Below are 27,194 nucleotides of genomic sequence, written 5' to 3'. Positions count from 1 at the left end.
TCTAGAGTTTAGAAGAATGAGAGGTGATCTCATTGACACATACAAAATTCTTACAGGGCTTGACAGGGTAGATGCAGGGAGGATGTTTCCTCTGGCTGGGGAGTCTAGAACCAGGGGTCACAGTCTCAGAATAAGGGGTCGACCATTTAGGACTGAGATGAGGAGAAATTTCTTCATTCAGAGGGTGGTGAATTTTTGGAATTCTCTACCCCAGAGGGCTGTGGCGGCCCAGTCATTAAGTATATTACAACATTACAACAGTGACTCCACTTCAAAAGTATTTCATTGGCTGTAAAGTGCTTTGGGACGTCTGGTGGTCATGAAAGGCACTATATAAATGCAAGTCTTTCTTTCTTTCTATATTCAAGACAGAGATCAATACGTTTTTGAATATTAAGGGAATCAAGGGATATGGGGATAGTGCAGGAAAGTGGAGATGAGGTAAAAGATCAGCCATGATCTTATTGAATGGCGGAGCAGGCTCGAAGAGCCAAATGGCCTACTCCTGCTCCTATTTCTTATGTTCTTATGGTAGCAACCTCAGGTGGAGGATGAGATGGATCATGCGCTCGGCACTTTTGGCTGAAAAGAGTAGGAGAGAAGTCAGAAAAACAATTAGGGAGGCAAAGAGGAACTATGAAATTAAATTATCAAGGAACATAAAACAAAATAGTGAAATATTTTACAGGCACATCAATAAAAAAAGGAAGGTTGGGATGGGTATAGAGCCTTTAAGGGATAGTCAGGATAATACCACAGGTAATGATAGAGAGATGGCAGAAATATTAAATAATGATTATGTTTCGGTACTTATCAGGGAGATAGAACAGATGGACATGACATTGGATGATGAGATTAGTAATGAGATAAGTGCATTTAAAATAAAAAAGGGGATATATTAAATAAATTAATCAAACTCAAAGAGGATAAAACTCCTGGTCTGGATGGATTGCATCCACGCATTTTAAAAGAATCCAGGGAAAAGATAGCAGAGGCATTACTACGCATATTTAATAATTTTTTAGAAAAAGATGTAGTGCCAGAGGACTGGCGGACAGCTAACGTAATACCTATATTTAAGAAGGGGGATAGAACATGTCCAGGGAACTATAGACCAGTCAGCTTAACATCGGTGGTAGGAAAAATAATGGAATCCGTACTAAAGGAGAAAATAGGAGAACATCTAGAAACTAAAAATATAATAATGAATAGTCAACATGGATTTCAAAAGGGAAAGTTTTGCTTGACCAACCTTATTGAATTATTTGAAGAGGTAACAGGGAGAGTATATAATGGTAATGCAGTAGATGTAATTTATCTGGATTTTCAAAAGGCCTTCGATAAGGTACCCCATAATAGACTGATGAACAAGGTCAGAGAATGCGGAGTCAGGGGACAAGTAGCAGAATGGATTGCTGGCTTGCTTCAGGACAGAAAGCAGAAATTAGGAGTAGAGGGTAGCTATTCACAGTGGCAGAAGGTGGGTAGTGGTGTTCCACAAGGATCAGTGCTGGGACCACTGCTGTTCACAATTTACATTAACGATCTAGACTTAGGAATCTAAAACACAATTTCTAAATTCACAGATGACACCAAATTGGGGGGGATAGTCAATACTGAGGAGGACTGCAACAAGTTACAGGAGGACATTAATAAACTTGCAAAATGGGCATATAATTGGCAAATGAAGTTCAACACAGATAAATGTGAAGTATTACATTTTGGTCGGAAGAATAGGGAGGTCACTTATCACTTGGAGGGTGCGGGTCTAGGTGGAGTAGAGGAACAAAGGGATCTCAGAGTACAAATACACAAATCACTAAAAGTTGTGACACAGGTTAGCAAGGCCATAAAAAAAACAAGCACTAGGGTTTATTTCTAGAGGAATAGAATTGAAAAGTAGGGAAGTTATGCTAAACCTGTATCGAACCTTGGTTAGACCACACTTAGAGTACTGTGTACAGTTCTGGTCACCATATTATAAAAGAAAGACTTGCATTTATATAGTGCCTTTCACGATCACCGGACATCTCGAAGCACTTTACAGCCAATGAAGTATTTTTGAAGTGGAGTCACTGTTGTAATATGGGAAATGCGGCAGCCAAAAAGGATATAGAGGCAGTGGAGAGGGTGCAAAGAAGATTTACAAGGATGATACCAGAAATGCAAGGGTATACATATCAGGAAAAGATGAACAAGCTGGTTCTCTTTTCTCTTGAAAAAAGAAGGCTGAGGGGTGACCTAACAGAGGTCTTTAAAATTATGAAATTTTTTTATAAGAGTGGATAGAGAGAGAATGTTTCCACTTGTGGGGAAGAGCATAACTAGAGGCCATCAATATAAGATAGTCACCAAGAAATCCAATAGGGAATTCAGAAGAAACTTCTTTACCCAAAGAGTGATGAGGATGTGGAACTCGCTACCACAGGGAGTGGTTGAAGCGAATAGTATAGATGCATTTAAGAGGAGGCTAGACAAGCATATGAGGGAAAAGGGGATAGAGGGTTATGCTGATAGCTTTAGATGAGGAAAGACGGGAGGAGGCTCGTGTGGAGCATAAATGCCGGCATAGACTGGTTGGGCCGGATGGCCTGTTTCTGTGCCATATATCCTATGTAATCCTATATAAAGATGGTTGCAAATGCATGAGCCTTGTCTTTTGCACTCGCGTGCTGGGCTCTGCCATCATTGAGGAGGGGGACATTTAATTGTCCACCACCATTCATGACCCCCGTGATCCCTAGTTCCGATCCCCGTGATCCCTGGTCCCGATCCCTGTGATCCCTAGTCCCGATCCCCGTGATCCATAGTCCCGATCCCCATAATCCCTGGTCCTGATCTCTGTGAGCCCTGGTCCCGACCCCCGTGATCCCTGGTCCCGACCCCCATGATCCCTGGCCTTGACCCTCATGATCCCTAGTCCCGACCACCGTAATCCCTGGTCCCGATCCCTATGAGCCGTGGATCTGATTCCCGTTATCCCTAGTTCCGACCCCCACGATCCCTGGCCTTGACCCCCGTGATCCCTGGTCCCGATCCCCATGAGCCATGGTTCTGATCCCCGCAATCCCTGGTCTCGATCCCCATGAGCCGTGGTTCTGATCCACGCAATCCCTGGCCCCGATCCCCATGAGCCGTGGTTCTGATCCCCACAATCCCTGGCCCCGATCCCCATGAGCCATGGTTCTGATCCCCACAATCCCTGGCCCTGATCCCTGTAGTGTATGTACCCGTCTACCTTTAAGGGAACTATTGAATGTAACCGTTCACCTTTAAGGGAACTACTTTTGGTGTGGCACTGTTTGTTTGGCTTCTGTATACTGTAATACCGATAGTGACCACACCAGTATATAAGTGTTGTAGCAGGATTGCTGGGGCAGATTCGCCCGGACCTTCGAATAGTAAAGACCTGTTTGTTTGTTACTTCTGAAGTCTGTGTATTTATTAACTGCACAACCCACAGACTTTACAGTGGCGACGAGTCCGATCGTACCCTGCGGCAAGATTACCAAAAGCAATGAAGAGCGTCGAAGAGAGACAACCGCCCTCGTCGTGCTACCAAAAGAAAACACGAGGCTGCAACAACAGAAAGCAGGAAGACTAACAACAAAAGCTGTATCAGCAACAGGCACTGACTACCCTTCTGCCACGGTGCGGAGTGAGCCGACCAGCAAGAAACAAGACGGCCGAAGAGACTGTGAGTAGGGGAAGGTGTAGAAGTATCCGGAGGATAAGGGCAGAGCACTCGACCTCGGTCGAAGGGGAGCTGTGCCGGCCAAAAGTCGGGTCCAACGGCGTCGGGTGACAGCCGGACCGCGATCGGCGGGAACAATCCGGGCAGCGACCGCAGCCACGAAGCGCTGAGCCTGCGAGTAGGCGCGGGAAGAGAAACCCAGCCGCAGCCGGGGAGGGAAACACCGGTCTGCGAGAGGGCTGGGGAGGCGAACAGGAACCGTGCGGGTGAGAGCCGGGTGCGGAGAGAGAGACTGCGAGGAGCCAGTCCAGCGGCTGAGCTGTTCTCCACCAACGGGGTACTCAGAGCCGGCAAAACCGAACGTGCGGGAGTGGGTGAGAGACACAGCCGAAAACGGGGTGAGAGACTGCGCGAGAGCCAGTCCAGCGGCTGAACTGTCCTCCGTTAACGGGGTGTACCCAGCGCCGGTAGAGCCGTGCGGGCGGGAGGAAAAGACATAGCCGAGTAAGGGGAGCTGTGCGGTAGCCAGCCAGCGGCTGAACCTGTCCGCTGTGGGGGAAGCGTACCCCTTCCACCGGGAAGAAACGCGGGAAGCCGCCATTAGGAGGAGAAGACGCCAGAAGCGGGAAACCGCCATTGAAGTGGGCGGGGCGAGAAAGGAAGAGCGGGAAACCGCCATTTTCGCGGGAAAACCGCCATCTTGATTGACATACTGCCATTGAAGTGGGCGGGGAGAGAAGGAAAGAGCGGGAAACCGCCGATTTCGCGGGAAAACCGCCATCTTAGAAACAAATAAATAAATAAGAATACTTAAAGAAATACTGGTGCTGCTCCCAAGGGAAGAAAGATGCCTAAGCGAGGGAATATTAACGACTTTAATTCTGAAATAGAAGACTGGGCCACGTACGTGGAACGCATAGAGATCTATTGCGAAGCCAACAAAATAGAGGAAGACGACAAGGCGATAACATTGCTAAACTCGATGGGGGCAAAAACATACGGGCTCTTGAAGCATCTAATAGCACCAAATAAACCAGCGGATCAGACCTTCGAAGAGATTGTGGCTGTGCTGAAGGACCACTTGAACCCCACACCGCTGATGCTGGCTGAACGATTCAACTTCTACGCAAGAACGCAGAAGAAAGATGAAAGCAATGCGGAATACTTGGTCGAACTGCATAGGCTAGCGAAATACTGCCAGTTCGGAGGGAATCTGACAGAAGCGCTGCGGGACAAGTTCGTATGCGGATTGTCCAAAGAAGGGACGCAGAAGCGATTACTGGAAGAGAACGACCTCACACTGGACAGGGCTGTCCTTATAGCTGCATCGCACGAAGCCGCAGCGAAAGGAACAGCGGAAATGCAACTAAAGGCGGCGGCACTCGGGGTGGACCAAATTACTTCAAGCACAACAAAATGCTACCGTTGTGGGAAGACAACGCATGACCAGAATCAATGCTGGTTTAAGAACCAAGAGTGTAGGAAATGTGGCAAACTGGGTCACATCGCGAAGGTATGCCGGTCCGGGAAAAAGACCAATAATCAAAGGAAGCCACCACCAGAAAAGTACAACAAGGTACACAAGGTGGCTGAGAAGAGTTCAGACGAACAGAATTCAGACTCAGACCCAAACAACCAGGAGCTGGGTAGTCTGAGAATCCACAATGTGGGTAAAGAAACGGATCTACAGGCCATCTGGGTCATACTAAAAATAGCTGGAGTCCAAGTAAGAATGGAGCTGGACACTGGATCAGCTCTATCAGTCATCAACCGAAGGGACTACCACCGGCTATTCTCTCACATACCTTTAAGAAATACCAAGTTCGTATTACAGACATACACGGGGCATAACGTATACCCCGTGGGGAAAATAAGAGTCAAGGTGAGAGATAGGGGTAAAGAACACCCAAGAATGAGCTTGTGCGTATTACCTGAGGGAGGACCACCACTTCTAGGACGGGAGTGGATTAAGAAAATAGACATGGAATGGCATTACCTAAAAGCCATAATGAGGGAGGACTCGGTGCAAGCTATTAGCTCAGATTCTGAAATGGATGATGATAAGACCAAGTCGAAAATGGAAGACAAGGCTAAAAGGGACTTGCCGACGATGGGAAAGAAAACGAAGACATGCAGAAGGACTTATGGTACCAAGAAGAATAAAGCTGCAGAGCAGAACTCCAGGTTGACAGAGAATTCTGAGCCTGTTCAAGCAAAGGATTCATCCATGACGGAAGAACACCGAGCTCGGACGCAAACTTATGTCAAAGTACGACAACAATTAGAACAGTTGAGTGACCGTCTCGTACAGGAGATGAACAATATGGAAAAGTTCTGGGACACCGAATGGGGGAACCTGGAAAGACTACAGAGACAGCTAGCTCAAGCAGAGAGCGACCATAGAGCCATCATGGCCAAATACCAATCACATTCCCCTGATGCTGTTCAGGAACTAGAATATTTACAGAATGAACCAAAGGAAGAGGAATCTTCAGGGAGCCAGGATTTTATTCCAGTTCTTCTTTACAACTCCATACAAGCAGAGTGTGAGAAGTTGAAAGAACAGTATGAACAGGCCCAGGCTACAATTTTGGAGGGGGTTAACTCGGCAGCCTCCGAAAAGCTAGTTTCAGTAGAAGCATATGAACAACTAAAGGTTGAACATGAGCAAAAAGTCCAAAGGCTGCAGGAAATTCTTGATGAGCTCAAGGCCAAGACAGACTCATCGATAGAAGCTCCATCCATAGATGAGCAATTAGAGGTGAAAATCATGGCAGAGCATGAAAGACAGGATGTCCAAGAACTTATAAAAACATTGAAGGACACCCAAGACAAATATGAGGCGGCAATGACCGAGGTTCAACAACTTGAAGAACAGATTCAACTGGGAATCCTCTCAGTGGAAGAACAGGACACTGTAAGAATGGTCCCTGAGCATGAACTAGAGAGCATCAGGGCGCAACTTTTCCGAGCGCTGAAAGCCAAAGTTCAAGAGGAACGTAAGGTGGAAGTATTGGAGAAAGAGGTGGATGAAATGGAGAAGACTCTGATCCACCGTGTTCCCAGGGAAGAGTTAACGGTCGGCCAACTCCTTCATATGCTGAAGGACAAGACTCTGCAAGGGGAACAATCTGAACACGAGCTTCAATCTTCAGGGGGAATGAGTTCGGAGCTCTCAAAAGTCACAGAGATAGCTGAGGTGGCAACACAAATTTTACAAGGATGCCAAAAGTACGTTGAATCACGTCAAGGTGGACAGAAGAAGGTGGAAACCGTTACTTCAGTAGAAGGGTTAAATAGCCTGATAACGCAATTACCGATGGAAAGGAAGGTATTGAACTCACAAATGAGGTCCGTCGTGAAGGAATGGCAGATAACCCAGGAAGAGCGGGATGAATATGAAGGCATGAAGAAGGCTTTTCAAGAAAGATGTTTAGGGAAGGAACCACCGTCAGCTAACATCCAGACGGGTGAGGAGGAAGAAGAAGTCTCTCTCGCTGGCCTAACTCAGGACGAACCTGAATATTACCATGACCTGTTGAGTGACACTGAATATTATGAGGATGTGGTCTGCCCAGCTTGTGATGAAAACTCTCAAAGTGCTGAAATCCGGATGAAGCACTTAAGATCTAAGGAACATAGAGAGTTAGTGGCGCTACAGCTGGCAGCCGAGAAAGGAGCTCCGAGAGTTTCAAAAAGGCAGAAAAGAAAAAGAAGCAGAAGATAATAACTGTCTAAAATATTAGCACTTCTACCATTCCAGGCGGGACATTACGAAAGGAGCTAAATTAGTTGAAAAACTGGAAAATGTCAAGACAGCCAGTTGGTTGTAAAAGTCCGCACTGCTGGTTCAACAGGACGAAAGTTCAAGCTGTTACGTCAAGAAAAAGGCTATGGAGGAGTCACGCTAGCCAGGTGAACCGGCTACACCAAAGAAATGTTGTTCGGAACGAGTCAAGATCAGAGACTGAATCTATGAACTGTTTCCGCAGAGACTGAACCTGTGAACTGTTTCCACCGGGATTATATTTGTAAATTGTTTTATATGACATTGATTCCACCGAGATTATATCTGTAATTTGTTTTATAGGAAGTTGAAGATATGTATGTTTAACGGGGACTCTGTAAGTAATAAGCTAAAAAGGGAGGATTGTAGTGTATGTACCCGTCTATCTTTAAGGGAACTATTGAATGTAACCGTTCACCTTTAAGGGAACTACTTTTGGTGTGGTACTATTTGTTTGGCTTCTGTATACTGTAATACCAATAGTGACCACACCAGTATATAAGTGTTGTAGCAGGATTGCTGGGGCAGATTCGCCCGGACCTTCGAATAGTAAAGACCTGTTTGTTTGTTACTTCTGAAGTCTGTGTATTTATTAACTGCACAACCCACAGACTTTACAATCCCCATGAGCCGTGGTTCTGATCCCTACAATCCCTGGCCCCGATCCCCATGAGCCGTGGTTCTGATCCCCACAATCCCTGGTCTCGATCTCCATGAGCCGTGGTTCTGATCCCCGCAATCCCTGGTCCCGACCACTGCGATCCCCAGTCCTGATCCCCGTGATCCCTAGTCCCGAGCCCTGTGATCCCCAGTCCTGATCACCGTGATCCCTAGTCCCGAGCCCTGTGATCCCCAGTCCCAATGCCTGTGATCCCTAGTCCTGATCCCTGCGATCCCTAGTCCCGAGCCCTGTGATCCCCAGTCCTGATCCCCGCGATCCCTAGTCCCGAGCCCTGTGATCCCCAGTCCTGACCACCGTGATCCCTAGACCCGACCCACGTGAGCCGTGCTCCCCACCCCCCGATCTGTGGACCTGACCTCTGCAAACCCTGGTCCCTAAACCAGCGATCCCTGGATCCGATCTCCATGATCCCTAGTCCTGATCACCATGATTCCCTAGACCAGACCACCGCGATACATGGTCCTAACCCCCACGATCTCTAGTCCCGACCCCCATGATCCCTGGTCCTGACCCCACCAATCTGTGGTCCCGACCCCAAAAATCCCAGGTCCTGATCCCCGTGATCCCTGGCCTTGACCCCCGTGGTCCCTGGTCCTGGTCCTGATCCCCGTGGTGCTTGGTCCCGATCCCTGTGATCCCTGGTCCAGATCCCCGTGATCCCTGGCCTTGACCCCCGCGATTCCTAGTCCCGATCCCTGTGATCCCTAGTCCTGATCCTGTCCCCCATGATCCCTGGTCCTGACCCCCATGATCCCTGGCCCTGAACCCCGTGATCCCTAGTCCTGACCCCCGTGATCGCTGGTCCTTACTCCCATGATCTTTGGTCCGAATCCGCTTGATTCCTAATCTTGGTCCTGCCCCCCACGATTTCTGGTCCTGAACCCTGCGATCCCTGGTCCTGATCCTGACCCCCGTGGTCCTTGGTCCCAATCCCCGTGATCCCTAGTCTTGGTCCTGACCCCTGCGATCCCTGGTCCTTATTCCCATGAACCCTGGTCCCAATCCGCTTGATCCCTAGTCTTGGTCCTGATCCCCGCAATTCCTGATCCTGATCCTGACCCACGTGATCCCTCGTGTTGATCCTACAATTCCTGGTCCTTACTCCCGCGATCCCTGGTCCTGAAACCAGCGATCCCTGGTCCCGATCTCCATGAACCCTGGATCTGATCCCCGCGATACCTGGTCCCAATCCCAGTGATCCTTGGTCCTGATCCCCATGATCCCTAGTCTTAATCCTGACCCCCATGATCCCTGGTCCAAATCCCCATGATCCTTAGTCCTAATCCTGACCCCCGTGATCCCTGATCCCGATCCCCACGATCCCATGTCCCATGGGACTGGCTCTACTCTAGTACTGCCTGATTCTCCTGAGCATAAATAGCGGAATGTCTTTGAGAAATCCCACTCTCAAGCCCTTGAGCACTTGCCCTGAAATCTCCTTACTGGAAGTGCACTCTTCCAGAATGGTGCAATATGTAGCTTGAACTCCAAAGTGCAGACCTGTATTGCCCGAGGGGGAATTTTTTTTTTCAGCTACCTGAATTTTTTGGTTGACTTTAGCCATGCAGTTCCCTTTTACGAAACCACTTCTATCCTCGTCGTGGGGGACTTTAATCTTCATATTGACTGGACAAATCAAATTGGCAACAATAGTCTGGAGGACAAGTTCATGGAATGCATTTGGGACAGTTTCCTAGAACAATACGTCATGGAACCAACTGGGGAACTGACTATTTTAGATCTTATATTGTGTAATGAGACAGGTTAATTTGCAATCTCATAGTAAAGGATCCTCTGTGGCAGAGTGATCATAATATGATAGAATTTCACATTAAGTTTGAGAGTGACTTGCCTAATGCCGAAACTAGAGTCTTAAACTTAAATAAAGCCAATTACCTAGGTATGAGGGACAAGTTGGCTAAGATAGATTGAAAAAATAGATTAAAAGGTATGGCTAGCATTTAAAGAAATATTTCATAATTCTCAACAAAAATACATTCCATTGAGAAACAAAAACTCCACAGGAAAAGTTATCCATCCGTGGCTAACTAAAGAAATTAAGGATAGCATTAGATTCAAAGAAGAAGCTTATAATGTTGCAAAGAATAGTAGTAAGCCTGAGGATTGGGAGAGTTTCAGAAACCAGCAAAGGATGACCAAAAAATTGATAAAAAGGGAAAAATAGAATATGAGAAAAATAGCAAGAAATATAAAAACGGATTGTAAGGGCTTCTACAAGTATGTAAAAAGGATGTAAATGGTGAGAAACTTTCAAATGTTGGTGCTCAGAGAAATTTGGGTGTCCTCATGCAAGAAACACAGAAAGCTAGCATGCAGGTACAGCAAGCAATAAGGAAGGCAAATGGCATGTTGGCCTTTATTGCAAGGGGATTGGAGTATAAGGGTAAGGAAGCCTTGTTACAATTGTACAGGACCTTGGTGAGACCACACCTGGAGTACTGTGCACAGTTTTGGTCTCCTTATCTAAGGAAGAATATACGTGCCTTGGAGGCGGTGCAACGAAGGTTCACTAGATTGATTCCTGGGATGAGAGGGCTGTCCTATGATGAGAGATTGTGTAGATTGGGCCTATACTCTCTGGAGGTTAGAAGAATGAGAGGGGATCTCATTGAAACATACAAGATTCTGAAGGAGATTGACAGGGTAGATGCTGAGAGGTTGTTTCCCCTGGCTGGAATGTCTAGAACTAGGAGGCATAGGGCTCGATTTTGTCAATGGGGAGCTTTTGGAGGCGGGACTCCCACTCTTTGGGTTGTAGTTCCGCCTCCATTGACTTGTGGCCAACCCACGCTATTTTCCCTTGATTGACCTTGTTAAGCCCGCCCAGCGGGCTCAGCAGGCCAATTAAGGGACACCTGGTTACTGGTGACGTCAGCGATTGACATTTCATCTGTCAAGAGCTTTTGACAGATGAAAAATCAGCGTTTGACAGCTCTGTGAAGCTGTCCAACACTGATAATCTGTCTTCTAACTTGAGTCCTTCTACTCAGACTCAGTTAGAGATCTCTCCAGACCAGAAAGCAGAGGCTGCAGCTTTTGACAGTTCAGCGGCCATTCTGCTTTCTGTGCCAGTGAGCTGAGGGACTCCCGAGAACTGAAGGAAGGAAGCCTGCAGGAGAAAGTAAAGGTAAGTAAAACTTATTAAAACACTTTACACTTACCTCACACACTTACCTCTGTACACATGCACCCATCACTCACCTACGCAATGGACATCTCGACCCCTCCAACCCCTGCAGACCAACGGTCCGCCTCGCTAACTTGGCGTGGTTCGGAGCCGTCAGACAGCCCACACTTCAGAGCTAAAAATAGGGATTAGGCAAAAAACTGCCTGTTAACTACCTGTTAACAGGCAGTTAATTGGCCCTAATCCCCTTCCCGCCTCAGGGAGTTGGCTCCCAGCACAGGTCGGGTACCCGCCTCCTGGGACATTGGCACGGAGGCGGGTTGGGGGCGGGATGGGTTCCTGCCCCCCGATTCTGCAATTTTCCCACCACTCCTACCTCCAAACCCACCTCCTCGGGGCTTGGAAAATCGAGCCCTATATTGTCTCAGGATAAGGGGCAGGCCATTTAAGACCGAGATGAGGAGACATTTCTTCACTCAGAGGGTTGTGAATCTTTGGAATTCTCTGCCTCAGAGGGCTGTGGATGCTGAGTCTTTGAGTATATTCAAGGCTGAGGTAGATAGATTTTTGGACTCTAGGGGAATCAAGGGATATGGAGATTGGGCGGGAAAGTGGAGTTGAGGTCGATGATCAGCCATGATCTTATTGAATGGCGAAGCAGGCTCGAGGGGCCATATGGCCTACTCCTGCTCCTATTTCTTATGTTCTTATGTTCTTTTCAAGGTCAGCAGAGAAACGCCACTTGGCATGGGCGGAGTCAAGGGTGCATATAACGGGATTTGTTGAACTGACTGACATTTATTGTATTGTGATTTATCAATACCAAACCAAACTGCTGTACTGTCACCAAATTTCTCTCAATGTTTTCAACAAGGTAACAAGAAAGGACACCCATCTTTCACATAGCTCAGTGCGGTGAAACGTATTGATGTGGCAGTCAACAGAAAGAATCTTATCTATTTTTATTCCAAGATCCAATGTCACTGCCTGTGAAGTTGAACTTGATGCTGTGCCTAGAGTGATGACTGCTTTGTGGCAATGAGTGCCAGATCGTTCATTTTCATTCTGTTATTTAATGCAGAACTCACAGAAGAATGCCTGTCAATATAGCATTCAGAACCAGTTTCATGGATGTAGTGGGAGATGAAGATTGAAATTCAAAGCTGCTGCATTATGAAAGCTAGTCCAGTGTATTCATAATCTGTCATTAGTGAGTGAGAGCCTGAATCCATGGTGTATTTTACTGTTTAGATTATCTTTCTTGTTACATAATGAGACTTGAATTCATTGGATTCAAGCTCGTGACTTTAGATTTTCTCCTTTGGAAAACCTTTACCTGCTTGCACAATCAATGCACAGTCCAGCAGTGTAGGGGGTGGAAGTTGGATAATGCCGGCCTGCTGGCGTGCTCTGGGTGCAGGGAATGCTCCTTGCACCAGACTCAGGTAGGCCAGGCCCAGACTGGAGCGCGGGCACGGGCTATCCCACTGCTAAATTGGTATGCTTTGCGACCAAAACAGGTGCAACGCACATCAATTTCAAGAGTGCCAAAACATAGAGGTGCAAACCTTGGCTTAAGATATATTTCAAAGAATGGAGGACAAGTAACAAATTGGGGCTGCAATAACTGGAATTACAAAGGCTGGAACATTTTGTAGCCAAGTAACTGTCAACAATAATTAATGGCGAAAAACCAATTAAAACAATAATGGCTTTGCCTTTATGACAAGTTTATGCCTAGTTAATAAATGTGAGAATTATTTTGTGTGAAATCACTACTGTGTCATGAAAACTTCCGACATGGACACACCTATGAACAATGGAAATAATTTAAATTTTTTCATAGTGTTATCTGCAATTTAAAATTGTTTTAGAATAAATTATGCAATAAAATGGTTGTGTTCAATTTTTTTTTAAATGTAACTGTTCCATCGCTGTGAAGCCATGTTTACTACATGGCATTTAATTCAGAGTGAATATGAAATAGATACGATTCCACATTTATAGGTTAACATAAATACAGCTAAAGTCTGACCTACAGATGAATTCCAGAATCAAATGACATGATATGCTTGGACCAGCTCCATGGTGAGGTCTATCACCCACTATCAATTACTGACATGCAGGAACAAAGCCAGCATTAGTCAGGGGTAAAGAGCACACACTCCCTCTGGCATGTGCATAAAATGAGCTACTACATCGCAATTCTCTTCTGTCTTGAGTTTGACACCAGCAGAACGCTGATCCAGTGTGAACACAGAGGAGCCGGAGGCCTGGCGAGTGACTCCACTTTGCTTCTCTAAACATATCTTAGCAGAGCTGCACAGAGAGGTGAGTTTGTTCTGGTTTTATGACAGGTTTTTGAGACAAATCCTTTAAAGTCTTTCTCATCGATATTGCATGATCTGGTCAGCACCACGCAGTACAGTCAACTTGTCGAACCAGAAGGTGTGGCTTGATCTTGACGATCCATTTTAATGGAATCTAAAACCTTTACTTGCATTCCAGCTGTCTGCAGTAAACCAGATTTCCCTTCAAAAACTAACACCATTTGAGCCAGCCATGTTAGTCTGGAATTAATGCACTGACTTTGATGAATTGCATGCGTCTTACTCTCTGCTCAGCCATCCCAATATTTCAAAGCATCTGGTACTGCTTTTCTGGAACAGAGATCTGCACTATTATATTGGATCCATAACAGAAAAGGCTAAACTTAAACTTTTGGATGGTATTGATGCCAATAATGTTCTTAAAGACCCTCTGTTCCTTACATTGCTATTAGCAACTTCAGACATTAACTTTTCTCCCCCCACTTCCCATTTCCCTGCCTGTTTCTTTCATCTACCTTTCACTTCATTCTTTCCATTTTGAAGTTGATTTTTTGCATGTGTCTTTCTTTTACTTGGTTATTTTCACACCTTTAAAGGGTAATTTTACAAAATTGCACTCCTGGGATGAAGCCATTCCCACGGGAACACATTTGGAGAATTTGGGCTCGCTCCCCACTATTTTGCATTTACGAATGAATGTAAAATCAGGATGGGGGTTGGAGCTCAACTTTCTGGTATGCACTTCAAGCAGGCAAAGCTCTGTATCAGAGGTGTAATTTCCTTAAATTACTCCTTTAGTCTTTTTAACCACTTTCACTGAGTCACTGAGATGATCTTTGCATATTATTCAAAGGATTTTCACCTCTTTCAATCTTTTTAGAACAGCTGTTTGCAGGATATTAAACTCATTAACTGCCTTTCCGTGCAGCACAAATGACTTCACTCTTATCTGTTGTTCTCCCTCAATTTTGTTTTAACTTAAATTGGATTTCTTACCTTCCAGTTTCCAATTCTGACAACAACAACATCAGCAACAACTTGCATTCATATAGCACATTTAATATTAAAACAATCTCAAGGCATTTCACAGTGGCTTAGGAACAAAATAGATATTGAACCAAAGGAGATATTAGGAGGGGGTCAGCAAAAGCTTAGTAAAAGTAGGTTTTAAGGAGTGGCTGAAGGGGCTATTATAGACTGGCCGAATAATTTCCTCATCTGATGTCCACAAACACGCATTGCCACATGCAAACCCTGGTCACTTTGTTATTCCCTAGACTGGAGATGCTGTGCTCAATTGTTTCTTATTCATTTTCAGTCCTATTTTTCAATTGTATTTTACTTTCTTCCTTCTTTTTCAGCTGTTTTAAAATCTGATTAACCGCCCCTCTTTTCTCTCAGGCTACCTGCTACCAGACTGCTGCCGATGCTTCTCTTGACCAGCTGGGAGGAATAGATGGGAATGTTCCTAATGATTTACTTGCTGCTTTTTCCTTCCTTTCTGGGACATTGGGCCAGATTTTGCTCTCAGTAGCAAACGATTGGCACTTGTCCACAGACTTTCTATGGGGTTTTGCACTGGAACTTGCTGTGATTAGAAAGCCATTTTAGCGCAGCGCCCTGTACAGGGGATCTGGGACCTGTGTGAACAGGGGGTAAGCAACTGTGTATCTCCTTAAACAATAAGATTGAAGAGGGGATTGAAGATTGTTAATGAGCAGCATAGGCCGCGATTTTGCCTACCGAGGTGTGTCTGGTGCGGCCGGGGTCGGTGGCGGGTCCCAACCCTACTGCTGGCTCCAGCCTGCTCTGTAGAGTGATCTTACGTTGATTGGGCTTGTTAAGTCCACCCAGTGCATTTCCCGGCCAATTGAAGGAAGCGGGTCTGATGACATAATTTGATGATGCATCATCAGCCAGTTTCCTTAAAGGGACTATGCGCAGATTTAGTTTGACAGTTGTGCTGTCAATGTTCTATAGCATTGAGGTGCTGCAAAAACTGACAAGCACGGCACAGAGGTGCATGGCTGCACCAAGGCTCTCCCAGGAAGGTCCTCTTCCCTTCCAATGGGTGGAAGAGACCTCCCAAGGAGATCAACGCAGCCTAGTTGCACATTGCACAGGAGGACACAAGCAGGGATGTCATTAGGCTGCAGTGGAACAACCCTTTCAATGATCTCAGTAGATCACAAAGCCACACTTAATCTCATCCTGCTGTGCCACTCATCACATCCCCATCACTCTGCCTTCCCTACCCTACTCCTGCACATCCTTACTCATGCCAACTTACCTTGCATGTCCACCCATCCCTCTCTCTCTATCTATACTATCACATCCCCATCTCACTAGTCACCCCTCACACTCACCCTCATCCTAGTCCAATCATACCAACTAACAACACACATGGGTAGGCACTTGGGTGTTTTAGCCAATGTTCATGTGAATTTTCTGTTAATGTGCTGTCAAACATTCAAATCTTTATTTTCAACACTTTGCATTCTTGGACAGATTTGTGTGCACCTTTGGAAGTGGCTTAGTGAGCTGCAGTGAATGGTGAGACATAAAGGCATCCCCCGCAATGGTGATGAGTGTGAAAGGAATGGCTTGGGCATTGTAGGGATGCTTTATGGTGTTGGTGTGGGGTGGTGCCAACCTGGTGCATCATGTGGCAGCCAAGGTGTACAATGTCAAGTGAAGTAAATCTGGCTATGGTACTAATGCCCTGTGTCCTGCGCAGCATCAGTTGATTGTGGAGAAGGTTGGTGTTGTTGCTGGTGCTGCTGGTGTACCTGATGCTGCTAGTGTTGCAGTTGATCATGGTGGGATTCTGAGGACTAAGATGAGATAGTTTTGCTGATATAATAGATGGCAGGTAACGTTGAGATGACAGAAGCGATCTGTCAATGGTCAGAGAGGTTGTTCCAATGAGGTGGCACTGGATAGAGAGTTGGCTCCAAACACTTGAAAGCTGCAGAAAGCTCAATCTGTCTTCCAAATGCAGTAAGCAACAGTTTCTGAGCTTGGAAAGTAAACAGCTATGAGATGGGAGCTTTTATACCACTTTTGCAGCTGTCAAGTAATCAGATAATTCAATGCTGAATCCACTCATGACTTGCTGAGCTGACGTGATCCCCGAGGAGTGTATAACCCATGGGGGAAGTCGTAAAATTGAAAGGTAAGCTTAAAATAGTATTTAAGTGCCTCTTAACAATCTCTTAATGATTTGAATTGCCTCCCCCACTGCTTGGTGTCAGGTCTGTTCAGTGCTGACAGACCCAACATCTGGGAAACTAGCGTGGATGGAAAATTTTCCCACCCGACCCGCCACTGATCATGCCCGCTGACCCCCCGAAAAATTCCCCCATAAAGCCTGAACCAGGAAGTGTCAGTTAGAATAGTGAATTCAGTGTCAAATCAGGTGCAGAAAGCAAAATAAAGAGAGGGAAAGAAAAATTGGATTGAGAAACAGAAAGAAAAAGTGAAAAAATATATTCTAATTTAATTTTTTTAAATCTCCAACAATAATTAAAATCTGAAGGAATGAGACTCCACTCTTGTAAAACTGAATTTTCAGTGACAGAGAGGTTGTTTTTAAATAAGTAAAACTTATCAAGCCATTAAAAATTAATTTACACTGGAATGGACAAGCCCTAACTTTTTCTGGCATGTTTACTAGATGTCTATCATGTAAGTATAGCAATTTCACGCCATTCCATGTATTTTAATCCAGAGTCTCTTGGTGAGATACAGATATAGCGAAGCTTGTGGAGGAGCAGGGAAACTCAGACAGCAACTTCCTAATCTCCTCCTTTAACTGCAGACGTATGGCGCTGGAAGTTGCTGTCGGATTTACACTTTAATAACTGTGAGCGGTTAGCTTCACCATTGTTCTTACCGCAAAATTCGGCCCAATGTGCCCGGCCTACACTCACAGACTCCTTCTAATGACACAGCCAAGATTGGAAACTTGCATGGGAGAATTATTTTTTGTCTTATTTGTTCCCTGGATGTGGGTGACACTGCCAAAGCAACATTTATTGCCCATCTCTGGTTGCCGTGGGAAGGTAGTGGTGGGTTTTCGTGAACTGGTGATAATCATAGACAGGTTATTCCACTCCACAGCCCAGTGGGTCACATTGACACTTTTCTTTACTTTGAATATTATTGATACCTAAATATTTTATTTATTCCTTCAGTGGTAATAATTAAGTTTGAGTCACAAGATCATATTATACAGAATATGAATTTTATCTAGATAATTGCATGCATTTATTTTTCAATGTATCCTGTAAAGATGCACTTTCGACACACCTCACAGTTGGAATTTGAAATCATAGTAGAAATAAGAAATTAATTTAATGCCTCAATTCACTTAACATGTAACTGAATGATGTGCACTTTCTGTTATGATGAAATTACTACCCACTTACTGTGAAAATCTGAGTGCTGATCTTGCATCGACCCATAAAATCCAGTTGAATATATTTTACAAACTAACAAAGAAAGAAAATACATATACACTAGGATTTCTAACTAGCACTGCAGGGACCAGTCATTCTTAGGTTCACAATGTTTTTCAGTCAAGGCAATTTAAGGTTAAGCTCACAACCTGTTGCAGGACAGAATGTACATCTGAAAATCATTTCAAGGCATCACAGTTTCAGTACACGGCCAGCTTCATACTTTCCACTTACTGCTTTCTTCATCTCATCAATCCATCAGTCAGCAATGCTCAATCAATTAACTGCTGGTCTGGTAAAGCTCCCAATGTAATGAATTTCTCCTACCTCAGCCAAAAAGCTTCCATTGTACAGTACAGCATTATCTGCAATCTTTACACTATCACTGCTTTACAGTCTGAGTGCAATATGCATCACACAGAGGTATTTAAAGCCAACAATATCTTATTGTATATGATTTTTATAAGATTTTGCTCTATTGGTAGTTATAAATCATTTTTTATTTCTCAACAGAAAAGGTGAATTAAAATAAAAAAGTGTAAATGAAATGCGAGGGCAGGGTAGAAAGGAGACCAGCTTGACAACTCAAGATTTTGTAACTGGCAGCCACATTACTTCACACATACATTAACGATATTTCGCTTTGCTCCCTGCCCTTTATACATTTTGTCATTTTGCATTGGTGGGTCACTAAAAGGATTCCCAATAGAAAGAGGACTGCAGCTTTATTCTGAGTGGGAGATTTGTCTCAGAATCAGCAAAAATGCACAGCATCAGTTCCAACATATGTGCGCTTAAAATAGAAGAAAGTATCCTAAAGGCAAGTTTTCCACAGTCCTTCATGTCTGGACATAACCCTGGGATGCGAACAATTGAACAGAAAGCAGATTTGCACCTCCAGCAACTTGGGTCATAACATAGCCCTGCCTTGTATAGATTACATAGAGGGCTAAATTGGGCTCCATAGAACCCATTTTATAGGTGCTACATGGCAATCTAACACTCAAAAATGTCCGCGATGCGTGCGCACACTTCCGACGGGAAGTGTGCCGGATGTCACCTTGGTAAAGGGGTTTGAACCTAATGACCGCCAGCAGCATGCAGAGCAGGCAGATCATGACGCAAATCAGGTGCAACGTTGATTTGACACCAGTGCTGCCTTTTTCGAAAGCCACGCTCCAGATTACGCCCTGTCTTAACCTCGCACAGCTGAACACGACATTAAATGGAATGAAGGATCCCCATCAGCGTAATTTTAAGGGATCATGAAGTATTTACAAGTTAGTTGCTGGATTATTTCTTCTGGCTATTGGTACAATTGTACACATTTTGGAGCTTTCCTATACTTGGCTAAAGTTTGAATAGTCTACAGGGAGTGTTCTGGCTGGTGCTGAAGTACTTTTCTGTTCATTTAAAAGCTTGTGCTGAAATACAAGTGAGTGTCTCACCTCCTGACTCCCCAACGCCTTTCCACCATCTACAAGGCACAAGTAAGGAGTGTGATGGAATACTCTCCACTTGCCTGGATAAGTGCAGCTCCAACAACACTCAAGAAGCTCAATATCATCCAGGACAAAGCAGCCCGCTTGATTGACACCCCATCCACCACCTTAAACATTCACTCCCTCCACCACCGGTGTACCGTGGCTGCAGTGTGTACCATCTACAAGATGAACTGCAGCAACTCGCCAAGGCTTCTTTGGCAGCACCTCCTAAACCTGCGACCTCTACCACCTAGAAGGACAAAGGCAGCAGGCGCATGGGAACATCATCACCTCCAAATTCTCCTCCAAGTTACACACCATCCTGACTTGGAAGTATATCGCTGTTCCTTCATCATCGCTGGGTCAAAATCCTGGAACTCCCTCCCTAACAGCACTGTGGGAGTACCTTCACCTCACGGACTGCACCGGTTCAAGAAGGCAGCTCACCATCACCTTCTCAAGGGCAATTAGGGATGGGCAATAAATGCTGGCCTTGCCAGCGATGCCCACATCCCAGGAATGAATTTTTTAAAAAGTTGCTTCCAGTCATCGGTGGCTAGGTAGGGCTTCCTCTTGGAATTGAGCATGACTGGGAGAATGAAGAGAGGCCACGCAGAGCAGGAAAAGCTGCAAGAACAGGGAGGAGGAGGAGGAAAAGGGCTCTCAGCAGGAGGCCATATCCAGTGAGGATCTTTAGGGAGCAATTCTCTTACCTCAACTTCAGCGACAACCAATACTTGCGATGTCTTCACTTCACAAAAGCAGTCATGACTGAAATCTGCCAACTGCTGCAGTCACAACTACAATCTCAGAGAAGGGCAAGGACCTCAGAACAGGGCAAGGACTGCATTGCAAGTGGCTGTCAAGGTGACTGTGGCTCTTATCCATCTGGCTCCTTCCATGTTGCTGCTGGAGATATAAGCAACATCTTGCAGTTGCAGTGCACTGCTGCATAAGGGAGGTCACTGAAGCTCTCTATATACAGAAAGACAGTTTAATCTCATTCCCTCTTGCCAGAGACAAGCAGGCAGAGTGAGCATGACGGTTTGCACAGATTGCAGGCATCCCCATGGTGCAGGGTGCCGTTGACTGCACACACATTGCCTTGCATGTGCTTCACAGAAACCCAGAAACCCCACAGTGCAGATAGAGGCCATTTCGGCCCATCGAGCCTGCACCGACACATATCCCACCCGATCCCCGTAACCCCTACACCAACACATATCCCACCCTATCTCTGTAACCCCACATATTTTAATCCCCCTAACACTAAGGGTCAATTTATCATAGCCAATCAACTTAACCCGCACATCTTTGGACTGTGGGAGGAAACAGGAGCACCCGGAGGAAACCCACGCAAACACAGGGAGAATGTGCAAACTCCACACAGACAGTCACCCGAGGCCGGATTCGAACCCGGGTCCCTGGCGCTGTGAGGCAACAGTGCTAACCACTATGCCACCGTGCTGCATGTGAACTCGGCCATTTTCATGAACTGAAAGGATTCCACTCCTTCAATGTGCAGCTGGTGTGCGACCACAGGCAGCGTATCATGCAGGTCAATGCCCAATATCCTGGCAGCAGTCACGATGCCTTAATTCTGCGGCAGTTCTCTGTGCCATCTGTATTTGACCCACCACAGTAAGTCAAAGGCTGGCTACTGGGCGACAAGGGTTATTCACTCTTGACATGGCTGCACAACCTGGCTGTTATGGGGGAACAGCCTGTGCCACCACCTATCAGACAAAATACTGAGGAACAGGAGCATGAGGAAGAGGAGGAAGAGGAAGTAGAGGAGGAGAAAATGCAACAGGAAGTGGAGGAATAGGAAGAGGAAGGGAGACTACAACGTAGACAGCCCCTTTCTGCCCGGGCTCTACATGATCAAATAATTCATGAGTGGTACAGTAACCTCAAGCACACCTCCCCATTCACCAACAGTCCCATGCTCCTTACTTTTCCTTCATCACTGACCATCACATCATCCTCTTTCTGACAACATAAAAAATAAAACCACCAGAAAATGCAGATTCTAATCCAATTTTATAAACAGAATCATTACATAAAGCATACAAAAATAAATGAATCACCCTTGTGCATTCCCTTAGTGAATGACTTCTGTATGCCTTTGCCTGCAGCATGGGTGGTGGAAGGCTGCTGACCTTCCATTGAGGAGACTGCAGATGGCCTTGGAGATTGACCTCAAGCAGCTCTGGGCCTAGAGGTCCCGGCTTCAGAATATACCATCTTGGCCTGCGCTGCAGCAGTCTGAGCTGCCTGGCCGACAGGAAATAGCAAGGGCACTGGCGGAGTGGTAGGGGTGGAAGCAGGAATGCTGTCATCTGAGAGAGGACAGCAGGTTCGTGCCCCATGGAGGCACTGGCACTTTCCCAAGGCAGCGTCTCAGCAATCCTACTGATCTGTTGGACAATAGATTGATGTACTGCTGTGATGCCCTGGAAGTGCCTTTGAACAGTGGTATCCAGAACCTGGATGGTAGCAGTCTGAGTTTCCACTGCCGCACTCAGACATTTGATGGAAACTGTGCTGCAATGCAAACTGTGACATTGGCCATCAGATGCTGCATCATGGTGGATTCCACAGGTGTGCTTATGTAGATGACCACCCGTTCCATGTTGGAAAGGATGGGCTCCATTCTCTGAGCAAAGCTCTGTGCCAAGTTGGTGCTGTATTCCTCCATGCTGCTTGACATTGTGCGCAGGCTTTCTGGCAGGCTTTCCAGTGCACCAACCATTTGGTTATGTACACCCATCAGCCTTCTTCTGTAGCCTGGTCCTTTGAAGTCCTCATCTGAGTCCTCTGCAGCAGAACTAGTGTGCGACTTCACCCTCCGGCACCTGCGCTATCCTTTCCCCTTGTCCTGGCTCCTGCACACTTGTGCCCGGTGTCTCACCGTGTGCAGATCCCTCCTCTATCCTAGCCTCTAAACTACACGCAGCGTTAGTCTCTGAGCTGATGGCTGCGAGTGTAAGATCAAGTGATGATGTCTCTTCATCTTCATTGTCTTCTTCCTCACCTTCCTCTGACTGGGAAGGTTCTAGTACTTGGATATCTGTAATGAAAAAGGGACAAGTGTTGGGTTGTGGTGAGGGGAGAGGAGAAAGTAAGAAGTGTGTGCTTACACAATCTGAAGCTTGTGAGTTAGAATAGATTGTGGGTAGAGGGAGAGTGGGATGAGAGAAGAAGGATTAGATATGCGGATACACTCATCATCAATCCTTCCAGCCCCGCCAATGGCCCCGACCTCAGTGATGCCTCTTCCCATAATGGCCAGCACTGTCTCCTCCATGGGGGGTTAACACATGCAAGTGCGCTTGTCCTCCTCCAGTTGTTTGCTGCCTCCTGTTATGCACCACCTTCTACTGTAAGAAAGAGGGAAGTGTGTCAGTGAGTGTGGTGCAATCTGTTTGGGTATGTGGCTCTCATGTTTGAACAGCTGCCAGTGTGTGCTGTTAGATCCGTGATTCTGAGGGTATGCTGTTATTCAATAACCACACGGATGCTGTAACTTAACAATAAACAGGTATTTACTGGAGGAGGGTAGTATCAAGACTGGGGGTACAGAGGCATGCGCAAAGCTTATATACAGGTGTGGTCACTGCCGGTACTACAGTATACAGGAGCTGTAAAAGTAGTTCTGTCTTAAAGGTACATACACTACAATTCCTCCCCTTTTAGATTAGTAGTACCCCTAATATTCAAATAACAATTAACACTTTAACATGTACATTAAACAACAATAGTCCATTTATAGATTCAGTCTTTGGGGCGGCTTCCTGACCCTTTCGGGATAGCGCCTTTCCTGAGGTTCTTGTCCTTAGTGCAGAGGCGATTCTGACCCCTTTTCATCGGGCAGTTCATCGGGTTCTACTGCTACTGGTTCTGAGGTAGATGCTACTGGTATGTCGGGTTCATCCCCAGGTACTCGAGACATGGGGTTGACGCGTTCCTGTGACGCTAAGATCTGATCGACGTGGCGTCTCACAATGTTCTCCCCGACATCCACTGTGTACATTAATGGCCCCTGCCTTGTGCATATCGTTCCGGGTTGCCATTTCTCTGTTCGATAGTCATGGGCCAAGACTGGTTGCCCTACATTGAAGCTCCTTGTCGGCTTCTCATTGATGTGCTGGAATTGTTTGTCCTCAACATTTCTTCGCACATTTGGTCTGAGCAAGTCCAGACGAGATCTCAATCTTCGGTTGAAGAACATCATGGCCGGGGTCTGGTTGGTAACTGCATGTGTCGCGTTTTGGTAGGCTAATAAGAAATTGTCCATCTTGTGCTGTAGTGGAATTTCATCATCGCACATGGCCTTTATCGCCTTCTTAAAGGTTTGTACGAACCTTTCAGCCAATCCATTTGTGGCTGGATGATACGGGGCGGATGTGTAATGCCTTACCCCATTCCTTTTCATAAATTTTTGGAACTCTTCGGACACAAACTGTGCTCCATTATCAGAGCAAATCTGCTCTGGCAACCCGTTTCTGGCAAATATGGTCCGTAGGACTGCAATCGTTTTCTCTGTAGTGGTTGAAGACATTTTTATCACCTCAGGCCACTTTGAATGAGCATCCACTGCTATTAAGAACATTGAGTCCATGAATGGACCAGCGAAATCAATATGCACCCGTTGCTATGGAGAGGAGGGCCACTCCCATGGGTGTAGAGGGGCATGTGGTGGTGCATTTTGGACCTTCTGGCATCCTAAGCAGCTCTTAGTTAGGTCTTCGATTTGTTGATCGATTCCCGGCCACCACACATAAGCCCTAGCAAGGCTTTTCATTTTCACTCCCCGCAGATGACCTTCATGTAGCTCATTTAGCACTCTCTCCCTTAACTTGGGTGGAATCACCACTCTGGATCCACACATCACTGTCCCCTGGCATACTGACAGCTGTTCTCTTCTGGATGAGAATGCTGCCAACAGTGAGTCGCCATGTGTTGGCCATCCCCTCACCGTCAATTCATATACCCGCGACAGCGTCGGATCATTTCGGGTCTCCTTCTCTATATCAACGTTTGTTACTGGCAATCGTTCAATTATTGATGAATAAAATATCTCGATAGGGTCCACTGCTGGTGCTTCCTCCACAGTAGGCAGTGGCAGGCGCGATAGCCCATCAGCGTTCCCATGCTGCTTCATGCCCTTATATTCTATTTCATATTGACTCACCCCTAGAAACAGGGACCATCTTTGTAACCGCTGTGCAGTCATCACTGGAACGCCCTTCTTAGGATTAAAGATGGAGACAAGTGGTTGGTGGTCAGTCAGCAAGGTAAACTTCTGCCCATGCAGATAGTGGTTGAATTTTTTTACTCCCCATACTAGGCTGAGGGCCTCCCTGTCAATCTGGGCGTAGTTGCGCTCGGCTGAGGTTAGTGACCGAGACGCAAAGGCTACTGGCCTCTCCAACCCGTCTGGGAATTTGTGCGACAGCACCGCTCCAATAACATAGGGTGATGCATCACATGCCAAATGAATTGGTAGTGCTGGGTTGAAATGGGCCAACACCCCTTTTGATGTGATCAATACTTTACACTTCTGGAAAGCTCGTCTACGTTCGTCATCCCACTTCCATGGTACCCCTGTTTGCAGTAGGGTGTTCAGTGGGTGTAATACCGTAGACAAATTTGGTAAGAACTTGTGGTAGTAGTTTACCAGCCCGAGGAACGACCTCAGTTGTGACACATTTTCCGGTGCTGGAGCCTTGACTACTGCCTCAATCTTTTCAGGGGACTTATGTAACCCCTCTTCATCGATGACGTGGCCACAATACGAGATCTGTTTCTGGAAAAACTCGCACTTGTGGCGATAAGCTCATAGCCCATACTCCTTTAATCTGGTGAGCACCTTCTCCAAGTTGGCGAGGTGATCACCGTCATTTTCGCCCGTGACCAAGATGTCGGCCAAATAACACTGGGTCCCTGGAATCCCTTGCAGGACCTGATCCATCGCCCTTTCCCAGATAGCGGGAGCTGAGGCTACTCCAAACACCAGCCGGTTGTATTGATAGAGACCTTTATGAGTGTTGATCGTAAGATATTGTTTCGAAGCTTCTTATACCTCCATTTGCAAGTACGCCTGGGCTAGATCAATTTTGGTGAAGCGCTTACCTCCAGATAGCGAGGCGAAAATATCCTCAATTCGTGGAAGCGGATATTGTACCGTGTGAAGGACTGGGTTCACTGTCACCTTAAAATCCCCACAGATGCGGACCTTCTTTGGTTCCCCAGGCGTATTACTCAACGACCTCTTCATTACAGGAACGATGGGTGTAGCCCACTCGCTCCAGTCCACTTTGGACAGTACACCTGAACGTTCCAACCCTTCCAGCTCTGCTTCAACAGCTGGTCTGATCGCATAAGGCACTGGTCTGGCCTTCAGAAACTTTGGGCTTGCATTTTCCTCTATTTTAATCGTTGCTGTTATTCCTTTTAGTGTTCCGAGTCCCTCCTGGAACACTTCTTTTGCGTCAGTTAGCATTTTTGACAGTCGTCCAGGTGTGACGTCGTCATCCTTTTTGGCCTCAACCTTCAGTGCCTTTATGGAATGCCAATCTAATTGTATCTTCCGGATCCATTCACATCCTAGCAGTGGTGGGCCTCCATCTGGCAATACATATATATCCATTTTAGGTATTTCCTGGCCTTTATATGTCACTTTCACCCTTATTTTTCCTTTGGGGTAGACTTTTTGCCCCGTATACGTCTTCAAGACAATCTCTGTAGCTTTCAAGGGTATGTGTGAAAATAGCTGCTTGTAGTCTCTTTGATTTATGACTGTTAGAGCTGACCCTATGTCCAATTCCATTTTCACTTGGACTCCGTCTATCTTGAGTGTAACCCAGATAGTCTGGTGATCCTCCATTTCGGTTACCTTATGTAGTTTCAGACAACCCAGCTCCTTGCTTCCGGAGTCTGTGTCACTTTTCTGTTCGTCTGAACCACTGTCCAGCACCTGGTGTACCTTTTTGTACTTCTCCTGTGGAGATTTCTTACTGTTGGTTTTCTTCCCAGGCCTGCAGACTCTTGCTATGTGTCCTGCTTTCCCACACTGCCTGCACACTTGGTCCTTGAACCAACAATCTTTCTAGTCATGTGTTGTTCTGCCGCAGCGATAGCACTTCCCTGTTCCATAGGACATTTTATTGGTGCCATATTCTTGCGGTCTCCGTTGTATCTCTGCAGCGCCCCTTGCGGCTGCTTCGTGTGATACTGCCATACTGAAAGCTTTGTCCAGCGTAAGATCCTTTTCTGATAGAAGCCGTCTCTGGGTTCTTTTACTTTGTAGCCCGCACACAAACTTGTCCCTTAACGTATCTGCTAGTCCCGCTCCAAACTGGCAGTGTTTCGATAGCTTGCGCAGTTCATTAAGTACTCAGCATTGCTTTCGTCTTTGTGTTGGTTCCTTTTATGGAACTTAAATCGTTCTGCTATCAGCAGCAATGTGGGGTTTAAGTGGTCCTGTAGGATTTCTACTATGCTTTCGAAATTCTTGTTCACCGGCTTCTCTGGGGTTATTAGATTTCGCAGTAACCCATAAGTTTTTGCACCCATGGAATTTAACAAAACCAGTGCTTTCCTA

General features: G+C 46.1%; 1 pseudogene; it reads right to left on the bottom strand.

The window, feature by feature from the left end:
- Positions 1–526: 526 nt before the first annotated feature.
- The window catches only part of LOC147117563 (uncharacterized), a 44,205-nt pseudogene continuing 17,537 nt past the window's right edge, over positions 527–27,194 (bottom strand).

This window comes from Somniosus microcephalus, chromosome 5 (assembly GCF_052327205.1).
Source record: "Somniosus microcephalus isolate GS21.2 chromosome 5, FLI_Smic_1.0, whole genome shotgun sequence".
Taxonomy (NCBI): Eukaryota; Metazoa; Chordata; class Chondrichthyes; order Squaliformes; family Somniosidae; genus Somniosus; species Somniosus microcephalus.
Note: the sequence above shows the minus strand (reverse complement) of the source record. Positions and strands in the feature narration are given on the sequence as shown.